Source organism: Rhinoderma darwinii, chromosome 2, assembly GCF_050947455.1.
Source record: "Rhinoderma darwinii isolate aRhiDar2 chromosome 2, aRhiDar2.hap1, whole genome shotgun sequence".
NCBI lineage: Eukaryota > Metazoa > Chordata > Amphibia > Anura > Rhinodermatidae > Rhinoderma > Rhinoderma darwinii.
In genome coordinates, this window is record NC_134688.1 from 190426763 (window position 1) to 190440723 (window position 13961).

Below are 13961 nucleotides of genomic sequence, written 5' to 3' on the forward strand. Positions count from 1 at the left end.
ACTTTTTATTCTATATCTTGGGAGGGGTGGTGACCAAAAAATAGCGATGCTGACAGTTTTCCGTTTATTTTGTTTGCGGCGTTCACCGTGCGGAAAAATTAACATTATAGTTTCATAGATTGGGTCGTTACGAACGCGGCGATACCAAATATGTGTACTTTTTTTTTAACGTTTTCATCTTTTCCCTATAATAAATGACTTATTATAGGAAAACAAAACCTTTTATTTTTACACTTTTATAAAACATTTTTATTAACTTTTTTTTACTTTTTACACTTTATATTTTTGTTTATTAACTTTTCTTTTACTTTTTACACTTTATTTTTTTTGACCTGCAGCTCTGATCGCTGCTAGAATACATTACACTACCTAGGTAGTGTAACGTATTCCAACTGTCAGTGTGACGTCACAGTCACTCTGACAGTTGGTCTACGAGGATCAGCAGAGGCTGATCCTCATAGGCTGACATACATGGCAGACCTGGGGGCCGTTGTCTGGCCCCCGGGTGCCATCACAAGCATCAGAAGCCCCCACGATTGCATGGGGGCTGCTGATGCGCTACAAACCCGCTACATGCGGAGATCGCAATCGAGCCCCGCATGTAACGGGTTAATTGCCGAAATCAGCGGCGATGAGCCGCTGATCGGCAACACTGGAGAGTGTCGGCAGTCGGGGACAGCTGATCTCCAAGTTCCCGACGTACACTGTCGCCGACAGTGTGCATCGGGAACGGCACAGTGACTTTCTGTCACTCTGACAGGAAGCCTATCAGGACCAGCTGAAGGTTGGTCCTGATGGGCTTCTGTCCATGGCAGACCCGGAAGCCATTGTTTGGCTTCCGTTTGCCATACTAACTATCGGCAGACCCCGCGATTTCGGACGGGGGTCTGCCGATATGTTAGAAACCCCTAAAATTCGGCGATTGCACCCGATCGCCGAATTTAAGGGGTTAATGCGCCGAAATCAGCGGCAAAGGACCGCTGGCCGGCAAGAGGGGAGTGTCAGCTGTCGGCGACAGCTGACCTCCTGGTTCCCGGTGCACACTGTCGCCGACAGTGTGCACCGGGATTAACTCAGTAACTGTACGTCCTCGTGCGGGAAGTAACTTCCCGCAACGACGGACAGTTACGTCCTGGTGCGGGTAGGGGTTAAGTAAATTTTCTGTGGTGCTTTTATACATCAGATATGCAGCAATCACAACTTAAAAGGTTTTTGAGGTTCTGAAGATGACAAGTATCATATCACTAGTGGGTCCTCATGATTTTGATCTTGGCCTATTTTTTTACATCTGAGGCGCATGATGAAAATATCAGATTGGATTTGATGATAAGCAAATCAGGTTTGTGTAGATTGAGTACACAAATTCATAGGAAACCAACTGCCACTAATACCTTACTAAGGTGGGATAGTTGGCATCCTACGTCCCTCAGAAAGGGGGTCCCTAAGGGACAATATTTGCGAACTCGGAGGAACTGTACAAATCTGTCTGATTATCAGAGTGCAGCATTTGAACTGAAAATTAGGTTCAATAATAGCAGAGTGGGTCCTCAAGGATACAAATCAACATGCTCCCTCTGTAGACAGAAATGAGTTGAACCTGAGAATGTGAGAAGCTGAAGGGACAAGTCTAAGAATCAAAGAGTCCTATGATTAACAGCATCAACAAATTAGGCAGGTGCTTCAAACTTTTTGGGGGATGCTTAAAAGTTGATTCTGATGTGGGGGAGTTTCTGGATCACAGACCGGCTATGACCTACCGCAGAGGACGCAATTAAAAGGATAGACTTGTCCGGACCCATATGCAACCAGCTACACACCAGACATGGCTACCTAGGGCTCCAACAGGGACGTACTGTTGTTGGACTTGTAAAGCTTGGACATCTATACTAGTTAGTAAGACTTACACTAGTACTGTATCAGGTCGTATGCCTATGATTTTATAAATTTCAAGACCCAAGAGGTGTTATACCTGATGACATGTAGCTGTGGGATTCAATATGTGGATAAGACCATTTGGGACGTATCAGAGACCACATTAATGATACAGAAAAGCGAGCTGATACCCCTATCTCTCGTCACATTTGGGAAAAACATCAGGGGAATCTAGACTACCTGAGGTTTCAAGGGGTTGAGAAGGTGCGTCCTCAACCGAGGGGTGTTGACTGGGATAAATGTATCCTGCAAAGGGAAGTGCGCTGGATATTTGTCTTGAGAACAGTGAAGCCTGGTTGGCTCAATGAGAATATATCCTATACTTGCTTTCTATGAGGGGGATATATAGGTCATAGTCTGGCTGTTTTACTGTATTATCTGAATATAATTGCATATTAGTTTCTGTGCTGGATTGTTTATCAAACTTCATTCAGCATTGTAACCATTGATTTATAGTGATGCGGGTCACCCATTATATATACTTGCTTGAGGTGTCTAAATGCTATTGTTAATATTTTAGAACATTCTGTGGATACCTGCTGTTATGAGAGAATCTCCTGGTTCTGGTTTATGTATGGGTTGGTATGCGATGGTTTCTGTCTATATAGTGCACCGATATCCTTACAAGCCGAGTTGGGTTCCAATGGGAACATGACACTTTGTGTCTATTGGTTAGCCCACAGAGCGCTGAAGGGGACAAGCCGCCGGCGGTGGATTTACATAATGCTGACTTTGCGCTGCCTCATTCGAGGGATGGGTGGGCTCGTCCTGCCTCGGCTGGGCGTGGCTTAGCTTTTAAATAGGCGGAATCTCGCCACTCGTGTTACTGTCAGACACCAGTGTCGTGTTCTTAAAAAGGTTTTGCTGGCAGGGGGGCTTAAGAATTTACACAAAATTGTATGATAGCCCTCCTTGTCATTCATATACACCTCTAAAGAAACATTCGTCAGGGAAGGAATGTAGAAACGCATTAGGTGTTTTTGTTAAATAATATAAGCTGTGTTTTTGTACACTTTGGTTATTAGTCCAGAGAAGGGACAATTATATAAGCTGATAACTGATGGTGGGAGACGTTTTAACAATAATAGGCCATCAGGAGGAGAGTGAACCTGAGGAGGTTCTCCTCTCCTTGTGTCCACCTTCCGTTTCATGCGGTCCACCGCCAGCAGGATGGAGGATCAAGTCTACTGCCAGATCTGCAGAAAGTCTCTAAAAGCCATGTCAGCAGCTGGTACCTCGGACGTATCAGGCACCGGGAGAGGAATTTGTGGGTGTTGGCCATAGACAATAAAGAACGGTGTCTTCTGTGTGGACTCGCTGGTGTGATTATTGTAAGAGAATTCAGCCCACATGAGCAACTGCACCCAGTCATCATGCTGCTTGGAGATGAAGTGGCGTAAGTAGTTTTCCAAGATCTGATTGATCCTCTCAACCTGACCATTGGACTGAGGATGGTAGGCCGAGGAAAAGTCCAACTTTACACCTAGGAGTCTGCAGAGGGTTCTCCAGTACTTCAAGGTGAACTGAACCCCCCGATCAGTCACAATATGCTGCGGCAAGCCGTGCAGGCGGAAGATGTGTTGGATGAACAGCTTGGCCAGTTGAGGAGCAGAAGGAAGACCGGTCAGAGGAACAAAGTGGGCCATCTTTGAAAATTGATCCACCACCACCCAGACAGTACTGCATCCAGCAGAGAGAGGCAGGTCAGTGATAAAGTCCATAGCTATATGCTGCCAGGGAGCATCAGGCAAAGGCAATGGCTGGAGCAGGCCAGAAGGTCTGGAATGAGCGACCTTGTTAGCTGCACACACTGAGCAGGAAGAAACAAAGTCCATAATGTCCTTGGGCAGTGTGGGCCACCAGAAATTATGGGCAATCAGATCCCGGGTCTTACGGGTACCCACATGACCTGCCAGTCTAGAGGAGTGTCCCCAGAGGAGGATTCTCCCTCGGTCAACCAGGCGCACAAAGTCCTCCCTGGAGGAATGTCCCCAACTTGCAGGGAATTGACAATGCAAGACGGATCAATAATGTTCTGTGAAATTTCCATGGTGTCTTCTGTCTTGAAAGACTTGGACAAGGCATCGGCCCTCACATTCTTGTCGGCCGGGCGATAATGGAGCTCAAACTGGAATCTGGTAAAAAAACAGCGACCACCTGGCCTGACGAGGGTTCAGCTGTTGGGCCGTCTGAAGATAGGTGAGGTTCTTGTGGTCCATAAAAATCAGGATGGGATGTGCTGCTCCCTCTCCAATCCCCCAGGGCCAATTTGATGGCCAGTAACTCCCTATCCCCAAACGAGTAGTTGCATTCTGCGGAAGAGAAGAGCTTAGAGAAATATCCACATACCCTTGACTTGCCCTTGGAACCTCTCTGGAACAGGAGTGCACCAGCACTGACACAGGATGCGTCCACCTCCAACGAGAACTGTAGAGAAACATCTGGATGATGGAGGATAGAGGCTGACGTGAAGGCACTCTTCAGGCTAATGAATGCGGACTCTGCTTCAGGAGTCCATACCTTGGCGTTCATGCCCTTCTTAGTGAGGTTAGAGATAGGAGATGTCAGTGAGGGGGAGTTTGGAATAAATTGTCTGTAAAAATTGGCGAATCCCAGAAAGCGCTGTATGGCCCTCAAACCTTGAGGGTGTGGCCATTCCAGGATGGACTTTACCTTTTCAGGATCTATCCTGAGACCTCTATTCGAGACAATGTAGCCCAGGAATGGTAAAGCATCTTTTTCAAACACGCACTTCTCCAACTTGGTGTACAGACGATTCTCCCTTAACCGCAGCAAAACTTGACGGACATGTCTCTGATGAGTCATAGAATCTGGAGAAAAAATCCAGATGTCTTCAAGATATACCACAACACAAACATAGAGGGGGTCACAGAAAATGTCATTAACAAACTCCTGGAAGACCACGGGAGCATTACACAGGTCGAAGTTCATTACTAGATATTCATAGTGTCCATCACGCGTGTTAAATTTAGTCTTCCATTCGTCACCCAGGCGAATCTGGATTAGGTTGTAAGCCACACGCAGGTCTAGTTTGGAAAAAATCTTGGCACCACGTATACGATCGAACAATTCTGGGATCAGTGGCAACGAATACTTATTTTTCACTGTGATTTGGTTGAGACCCCGGTAGTCAATACAAGGACGCAAGGAGCCATCCTTCTTTTTGACGAAGAAGAACCCGGCTCCTGCCGGGGAGGAAGACTTCCGTATGAAGCCCCTCTTCAAGTTCTCTTTAACATAGGCGAATATGGACAGAGTCTCTGGCAAGGAGAGAGGATATACCCTACCACGGGGAAGGGATGCACCAGGAATCAGCTTGATAGGACAGTCATTTGCCCGGTGCGGGGGCAGTGTCTCCGCCTCCCTTTTGCTGAAGACGTCCTAAAATGCAGCATAATGACCAGGCAATCCTGCCAATGACTGAGGCAGAGGAGGCTGAGCCGAACTAATCTGCACCAGGCATTGGCTGTGACACTCAGGGCTCCACTGGAGAACCTCTCCAGAGTTCTATTCCAGGACTGGGGCATTTAGTCGGAGCCAAGGCAGGCCCAGCAGCACGGGGTTAACAGCCTTGGATAGGACATAGAACGATAGAAGCTCGGAGTGGAGAGCCCCTACTTGGAGCCTCAGCAGCTTGGTCTCAGCTATAACTGGGTCTGGCAGAGGTAGTCCATTTAGCGATGCAACCATCAACGGTCTCTTCAGAGGGGTAGTGGGTAATTGAAGAAGGTCCACGAGGTCTCTACAAATGAAATTAGCAGCGGATCCAGAGTCCAGATACGCAGAGAGCGGATGCGTTTTCTCACCGGACACTATGGCCAACATGGCGCAGGTCACAGTGTATAGTTCGTATAGGGTACCTGTGGCAGCTCAGACAGTAGCAAGGCAGGCTCAGCTGGGACTAGGCAGCAGGTAGACATCAGGCGTGGAGTAGCAGAACAGACGTGGAATACAGCACAGCACTACTACAGCACAGCACGGCACTTGACCAGGATAGCACGGGATACAGGATACAGGAACAGGGAACATTAGGAACTGTAAAACACTAGGAGACCATTTGCTTAGACAAACTAGGTTACAACAAACAACGCTCAGGCATCGAAGCAAGGGGCTGGGCCCTTCTTATAGTCCAGGGCACTCATGGGCTGATTACACACCCTACAGGACCCGGCCGAGGTGAGTGGAAGTGAGCGCTGGCGTCTCCTGAGGAGGTGACTGGGGCCATTGCTCGCAGACCCATGGCTACAGCCGTCAGGAGGAGAGTGAACCTGGCGGCCCGCAGCCACGGACATCACAGCCATCACTTCTAATGGTGGGAAAACCCCTTAAAGGCATATTAAGGTAATATTGGAGGAGTCCTCTCTGGGACTCCCTCGATTACCTAATACTAAGAATTGCATCCAACAGCTGGAAGGACAGCAGCTAACCATTAAAAACTGTTTGTGCTGAGTAAAACATTAGAAAAAAAAACCTGTGTTGCTTTGAAATAAGACTTTACCTTTCAGCAGATAACAGTCGATTACATGGGCTCACAAAAGTGAGAGCATTACATAATTACATGAAATAATCCATTTGTAACATGTCTTTCTTGATTCATTTCTAAAAAATAAATTGTACCTCCAAAGCTGTTTTACAGTTTTGATTTACATATGATCTATATTGTGTTTAATAATATTGAATATACTTTGCTTTTACTCATCCTACATTAAGGAAATGGGTTTTACACTTGTAGTTGCCACAACTCCATATAGAATTCTGCTGGCCTCTTCTTATCTTTGACCTTACAACTCCCAGCAGCATTTACAAGTTACATGTTCATGCAGAGATTATGCTGTTGCTAACCCCTCACTGTACCGATTTGGTTAGTGCAGTACCTATTTTGTTTGGTCTGTACTATCCAAATCGATAATTACTGATTAATCTCCTTAGGACTCTTTGAGCTTTTGGAGTTCGGATGTGATGCCCGCTGTTCAAACATATGTAGCTCCGGACTATATCACATCTGAGCCCCTGAAGCACAGGGAGCTTTGGTGCTCTTCCAGGCACCTTCAGACCAGTAGAAGCGTAGAAAAGGTAAGTTCACTCCTTACCAGTTGGCACTTAATTCATGGGTGCAATGTGGCTTAAAGCGGTTTAGGAAATCCGTATTCTAATAGGGCTTAGTTATATAACAGAGGTCCCATGCCCAAGTCCTCTGTCTATTAACCCCTTCCCTCTTTAGCCACTTTTGACCTTCCTGACAGAGCCTCATTTTTCAAATCTGACATGTGTCACTTTATGTGGTAATAACTCAGGAATGCTTTCACCTATCCAAGCGATTCTGAGATTGTTTTCTCGTGACACATTGGACTTTATGTTACTGGCAAAATTTGCTCGATATGTTCAGTATTTAATTGTGAAAAACACCAAAAATTAGCGAAAAATTGCAAAAATTAGCATTTTTCTCAATTTAAATGTATCTGCTTGTAAGACAGGCAGTTATACCACACAAAAATGTTGCTAATTAACATCACCCATATGTCTACTTTAGATTGGCATCGTTTTTTGAACATCCTTTTATTTTTCTATGAACTCACAAGGCTTAGAACTTTAGCAGCAATTTCTCACATTTTCAAGAAAATTTCAAAAGGCTATTTTTACAGGGGCCAGTTCAGTTGTGAAGTGGTTTTGAGGGCCTTATATATTAGAAACCCCCAAAAAGTCACCCCATTTTAAAAACTTCACCCCTCAAAGTATTCAAGACAGCATTTAGAAAATGTCTTAACCCTTTACACATTTCACAGGAATTAAAGCAAAGTAGAGGTGAAATTTACAAATTTCATATTTTTCTGCAGAAATACATTTTTAATACAATTTTTTTTATAAAACAGAAGGTTTTACCAGAGAAATGCAACTCAATATTTGTTGCCCAGTTTCTGCAGTTTTAGGAAATATCCCACATGTGGCCGTAGCGTGCTACTGGACTGAAGCACCGGCCTCAGAAGCAAAGGAGCACCTAGTGGATTTTGGGGCCTTATTTTTGTTAGAATATATTTTAGGCACCATGTCAGGTTTTGAAGGGCTCTTGCGGTGCCAAAACAGTCAAAATCAACCAAAAGTGACCCCATCTGGGAAACTAGACACCTCAAGGAAATTATCTAGGGGTGTAGTGAGCATTTTGACCGCACAGGTTTTTTACAGAAATTATTGGAAGTAGGCCGTGAAAATTAAAATCAACATTTCTTCAAAGAAAATGTAGGTTTAGCGATTTTTTTTCTAATTTCCACAAGGACTAAAGGAGAAAAAGCACTGCAAAATTTGTAAAGCAATTTCTCCCGAGTAAAACAATACCTCACATGTGGTAATAAACGGTTGTTTGGAGACACGGCAGGGCTCAGAAGGGAAAGAGCGCTATTTGGCTTTTGGAGTTCACATTTAGCAGGAATGGTTTGCGGAGGCCATGTCACATTTACAAAGCCCCTGAGGTGACAAAACAGTGCAAACCCCAAACAAGTGACCCCATTTTGGAAACTATACCCCTTGAGGAAATTATCTAGGGGTATAGTGAGCATTTTGACCCCACAGGTTTTTTGCAGAAATCTTTGCAAGTAGGCTGTGAAAATGAAAATCTACATTTTTTCAAATAAAATGTAGGTTTAGCTAATTTTTTTTCATTTCCACAAGGACTAAAGGAGAAAAAGCACCATAAAATTTGTAAAGAAATTTCTCCCGAGTAAAACAATACCCCACATGTGGTAATAAACGGCTGTTTGGACACACGGCAAGGCTGAGAAGGGAAAGAGCGCTATTTGGCTTTTGGAGTTCACATTTAGCAGGAATGGTTTTCGGAGGCCATGTCACATTTACAAAGCCCCTGAGGGGATAAAACAGTGGAAACCCCCCACAAGTGACCCCATTTTGGAAACTACACCCATTGAGGAAATTATCTAGGGGTATAGTGAGCGATTTGACACCACAGTTTTTTTGCAGAAATTATTGGAAGTAGGCCCTGAAAATAATAATCTACCTTTTTTCAAAGAAAATGTAGGTTTAGCTAATTTTTTCTCATTTCCAGAAGGACTGAAGGAGAAAAAGCACCACAAAATTTGTAAAGCAATTTCTCCCGAGTAAAACAATACCCCACATGTGGTAACAAACGGCTGTTTAGACACACGGCAGGGCTTAGAAGGGAAAGAGCACTATTTGGCTATTTGAGATCACATTTAGCAGGAATGATTTGCGGAGGCCAGGTCACATTTGCAAAGCCCCTGAGGGGACAAAACAATGAAAACGCCCAAAAAGGGACTCCATTTAGGAAACTACACCTCTTGAGGAATGCATCTAGGGGTGTAGTGAGCATTTTGATCCCACAGATGTTTCATAGAATTTATTAGAATTAGGCAGTGAAAATAAAAACAGTCCTTTTTCTTCAATAAGACGTAGCTTTAGCGCAAATTTTTTCATTTTCTCAACAAATAAAGGAAAAAAAGAACCCAACATTTGTAAAGCTATTTCTCCCGAGTACGGCAATACCCCATATGTGGTCATAAACTGCTGTTTGGGCAAACCACAGGGCTCAGATGGGAAGGACCGCCATTTGGAGTGCAGATGTTGCTGGATTGGTTTCTGGGCACCTGTGGGCCCAAAACAGTGGAAACCCCCCAGAAGTGACCCCATTTTGGAAACTACACCCCTCAATGCATTTACCAAGGGGTGTAGTAAGCATTTTAACCCTGCAGGTGTTTTGTAGAAATTAGTGTGCGCTCAATGTTGCAGAGTGAAAATTGGATTTTTTTCCATAGATATGCCAATATGTGGTGCCCGGCTTGTGCCACCATAACAAGACAGCCCTCTAATTATTATGCGGTGTTTCCCGGTTTTAGAAACACCCTACATGGGGCACTAATCTTTTGTCTGGACATATGACAGGGCTCAGAAGTGAAGTGTACCATGCGGAGTGGAGGCCTAATTTGGCGATTTACAAAGTATTGGTTCACAACTGCAGACGCTCAGATGTGAAATAATAAAAAGAAACCCCTGATAAGTGACCCCCACTATGGAACTGCACCCCTCAAGGCATTTATTAAGGGGTGTAGTGAGCATTTTCAACCCACAGGTCTTTTCCATAAATGAATGCGCTGTGGATGGTGCAAATTAAAAATTTATATTTTTCCCTAGATATGCCATTCAGTGGCAAATATGTCATGCCCAGCTTATGACGCTGGAGACACACACCCCAAAAATTGTTAAAAGGGTTCTCCCGGGTATGACGATGCCATATATGTTGAAGGAAACTGCTGTTTGGGGACGCTGCAGGGTTCAGAGCCGAGGGAGCACCATTTGGCTTTTGGAGAGCGGATTTTGATTGGTACTAAATTTGTTTGAGTGTTTTATAATGTGGGGGTACATGTAAGCGGGGCGGAGTATATAAGGGGCATAGTCAGGTGGTATAAAAAAATAAAAAGAATCCATAGATGTGTGTTACGCTGTGAAGCAATCCTTTCTGCACAGGCTGGTGTCGCACTGATAAATGGTGTCATTTCTTATCCCCCTTTTGATCCACACTCCGCGCCTTTGTAGTTTGGGGAATTTTGCTGGGAAAGTATTATCCTGCTATAATACGGGCACCGTCGCTTCCAGCGGATATGTTTGGGCCCTCCCCTTCCTGGTTCCCTAATTTTAGGTCCTTGATAAATCGCCTCTTGAAACTGAAGAAATGTTCCCCTCGGGCACAACTGCATATTTTTTTATTTCCTGACTTATTGGAGCCATAACTAATTTTATTTTTCATAGACGTAGCCGTATGAGGGCTGGTTTGTTGCGGGACGAGCTGTAGTTATTATTGGTACCATTTTGGGGTACATGCGAGTTTTTGATCACCTTTTATCCTATTTTTTGGGATGCCAGGTAAACAAAAAAACGCAATTCTGGCACAGCTTTTTTTGGTTTTTTTATACAGCGTTCACCACGCATTATAAATTACATGTTCACGTTATTCTGCGGGTCAGTACGATTCCGGCGATACCTAATTTATAGCACTTTTTTATGTTTTACAACTTTTTGCACAATAAAATTACTTTTGTAAAAAGAATGTATTTTTTCTGTCGCCAAGTTGTGAGAACCATAACTTTTTAATTTTTTTGTCGACGGAGGTGTATGAGGGCTTGTTTTTTGTGGGACGAGCTATAGTTTTTATAGGTACCATTTTTGGATACGTGCGACTTTTTGATCACTTTTTATTGTAATATTTGTAGGACAAAGTGACCAAAAAACAGAAACTCTGGTAACGTTTTTTACATTTTTTTTTTACGCTGTTCACCGCGTGCAATAAATAATATAATATTTTGATACCTCCGGTCGTTACGGTCGTGGCGATACCAAATACATATGGTTTATTATTATTTTTCAATAATAAAGGACTTGATAAGAGTAAAAGGGGGATTGTGTTTTATTTGATTACTTGAAACTTTTATTGTTTTCAAACTTTTATTTTTTGCACTTTTTTTTACACTTTTTTATACTTTTTTTTACACTTTTTCTCAAGTCCCACTAGGGGACTTGAAGGTCCAACGGTCAGATTTTTTTTTTTCTAATACATTGCACTACCTATGTAGTGCAATGTATTAGATCTGTCAGTCATTCACTGACAGCAAGCCGTTTAGGCTTCGCCTCCCGGCGGGGCCTAAATCGGCTTCCGTAATGGCAGAGCAGGAGACCATTGTGTCTCCTGTTGCCATAACAGCAGTCGCCAGTCCCGATTGCCTGTCAGGGCTGGCGATCTGCTAGTAACCGCTACGATGCAGCAATCGCTTTCGATTGCTGCATCGAAGGGGTTAATGGCAGGGATCGGAGCTAGCTCCGGTTCCTGCCGTTACAGGTGGATGTCAGCTGTACAGTACAGCTGACCTCCACCGCTGATGACGCCGGATCAGCTCTTGACCCGGCGCCATCTTGCCGGCAGCTACGGAAGCCGATCAGGCTCCGCCGCCGGGCGGATCTTGACCGGCTTCGGTGCTAGGCAGACCGGGAGGCCAGTATTAGGCCTCCGGTTGCCATTGCAGCCACCGGAACCCCGGCAATTTCATTGCTGGGGCTCCGATGAGCTGCAAACACCTTAAGTGCAGCGATCGCGTTTGAGCGCTGCACTTAAGGGGTTAATGGCGGGGATCGAAGATAATTTCGGTCCCCGCCGTTACAGTCGGATGTCAGCTGTAAGATACAGCTGAGATCCGACGATGATGGCACCGACTCAGCTTCTGAGCCGGTGCCAAACGTTTGACGTACATGTACGGCATTTTGCGGGATGTCAATGCTTTCCATGACGTACATGTACGTCAAATGTCAGGAAGGGGTTAACCAGAGCAGAGCGCAACAGGCTTGTCTGACCATTGCTTTCCGTTTCAGAGATGAACTGTTGGAGGTGTGTCTGTCAGCGAAGTGTTGACAAACTCAAGGTGTCAGCCAGCATAGCATATAACACATGATATATTTTAATGTCAGTAGAAGATAAGCAAAGTAAATTATCTGCAGGTTCTGAACATTATATCTAGATTTGAAGTGTGCAATTTTTGGTTGGTGTTTACATTTTAATTGTATTCAGATGTTCAAACAAATTCAAGTTTTACTTGCATACAAATGATAAATCTACTCAGGAGCTTAAAACTTCTAAGTATAGTTTCTAGTATTCTCCAACATTTTGTCTTTTCTTTTAGCTAGTGCTATTGACACATATGATCCATCAGACATTGCCAATGGCGGATTAAGTAGATCATAGGCCCTGGGCTGTTATCTAAACTTGGGCCCCGCTTCTCCACCGCCGCCCTGCAAAGCTGTAACTATTGTTAACACTACCTTTTTGTGCAAGCATTAACAAATAGGTGTTACGATTCCCCTTGTCAAAGGGCTGTGTCCCTACATACTGACAGACTCCAACCATCGCTGACAGTATCACACTGTGCAGGAACACATCCTCCTGACAAGGGGAATGGTAACACCTATTTGTCTATCAGTCCTGGACTGCACAAAGATGTTTTGTGAAATACAAGGATTTCCTATAATAAACATGTCAGGAGAGGTGACAGATTCTCTATAAATCCAATGACTCACAGGTGACATCTTCTCAGATTCTAGTAGTTTTCGCTCTCCATCCGGTCCAGACCTCATGACGAGTTCTCCCGGTCATGACCCATTTCTGCAGAATTTGGCACTCTGATGTCTTTGGCTCCTCACTTATCCGAAATTTCCACACTTATAAATGAAGATAAATTTATCATGGTGCCACACACTGTTCCCCTAAATATAATAATAACAACCATACACTGTGCTCCTGAATAAAATAGTACCAAACTACGCCCCTAAATATAATAGAACCAACACTGCGTCCCTGAATATAATTGTGCTAAACGCTGTAAAGTAAAGCACCACATACACAATGCCCCATGTAAATAGCGCCACACACAGCCCTGTAGATAGCATCACACACACTCGCCTGTAGAGAGCATCACACACCCCCCCCTGTAGATAGTGCCCCACACCCCCTCTGTAGATAGTATCACACACACAGCCCCCCCTGTAGATAGCGCCAAACAGCCCCCCATGTAGATAATGCCACACAGCCCCCCTGGAGATAGTGCGATACTGCCCCCCTGTAAATAGTGCTACACAGTCCCCTGTACATAGTACCACCCAGACTCCCCTTTAGATAGCGCCACCCCCCTGTAGATAACACCATCCCCTTTGTAGATAGCGCCAAACAGCCCCCCTGTAGATAGTGCCACACAGCCCCCTGTAGAAAGCGCCACACAGCCCCCTGTAGATACAGCACACACAGCCCCCTGTAGAATGCGCCACCCCCCTGTAGTTAGTGCCAAGCTTACCTGTCGTCGTCCTCTTCTCCGACGATGCAGGCCTGGTCTCTTCTGACTAGACTGCATCCAGCGGAGCGACACAAGCAGCGTGATGACGTCATCACAAAATAACATCACAAAATAAGGCCGAACGGCTTGGAAGGGAACCGATGGTTCCCTTGC

At 44.7% G+C, this 13961-nt stretch overlaps 1 protein-coding gene across 4 annotated transcripts in view; it reads left to right on the plus strand.

Moving 5' to 3' along the window:
- UPF3A (UPF3A regulator of nonsense mediated mRNA decay) overlaps window positions 1–13961 on the plus strand; it is a 48825-nt gene that overhangs the window by 33968 nt on the left and 896 nt on the right. The gene's annotated exons all lie outside the window — the stretch shown is intronic.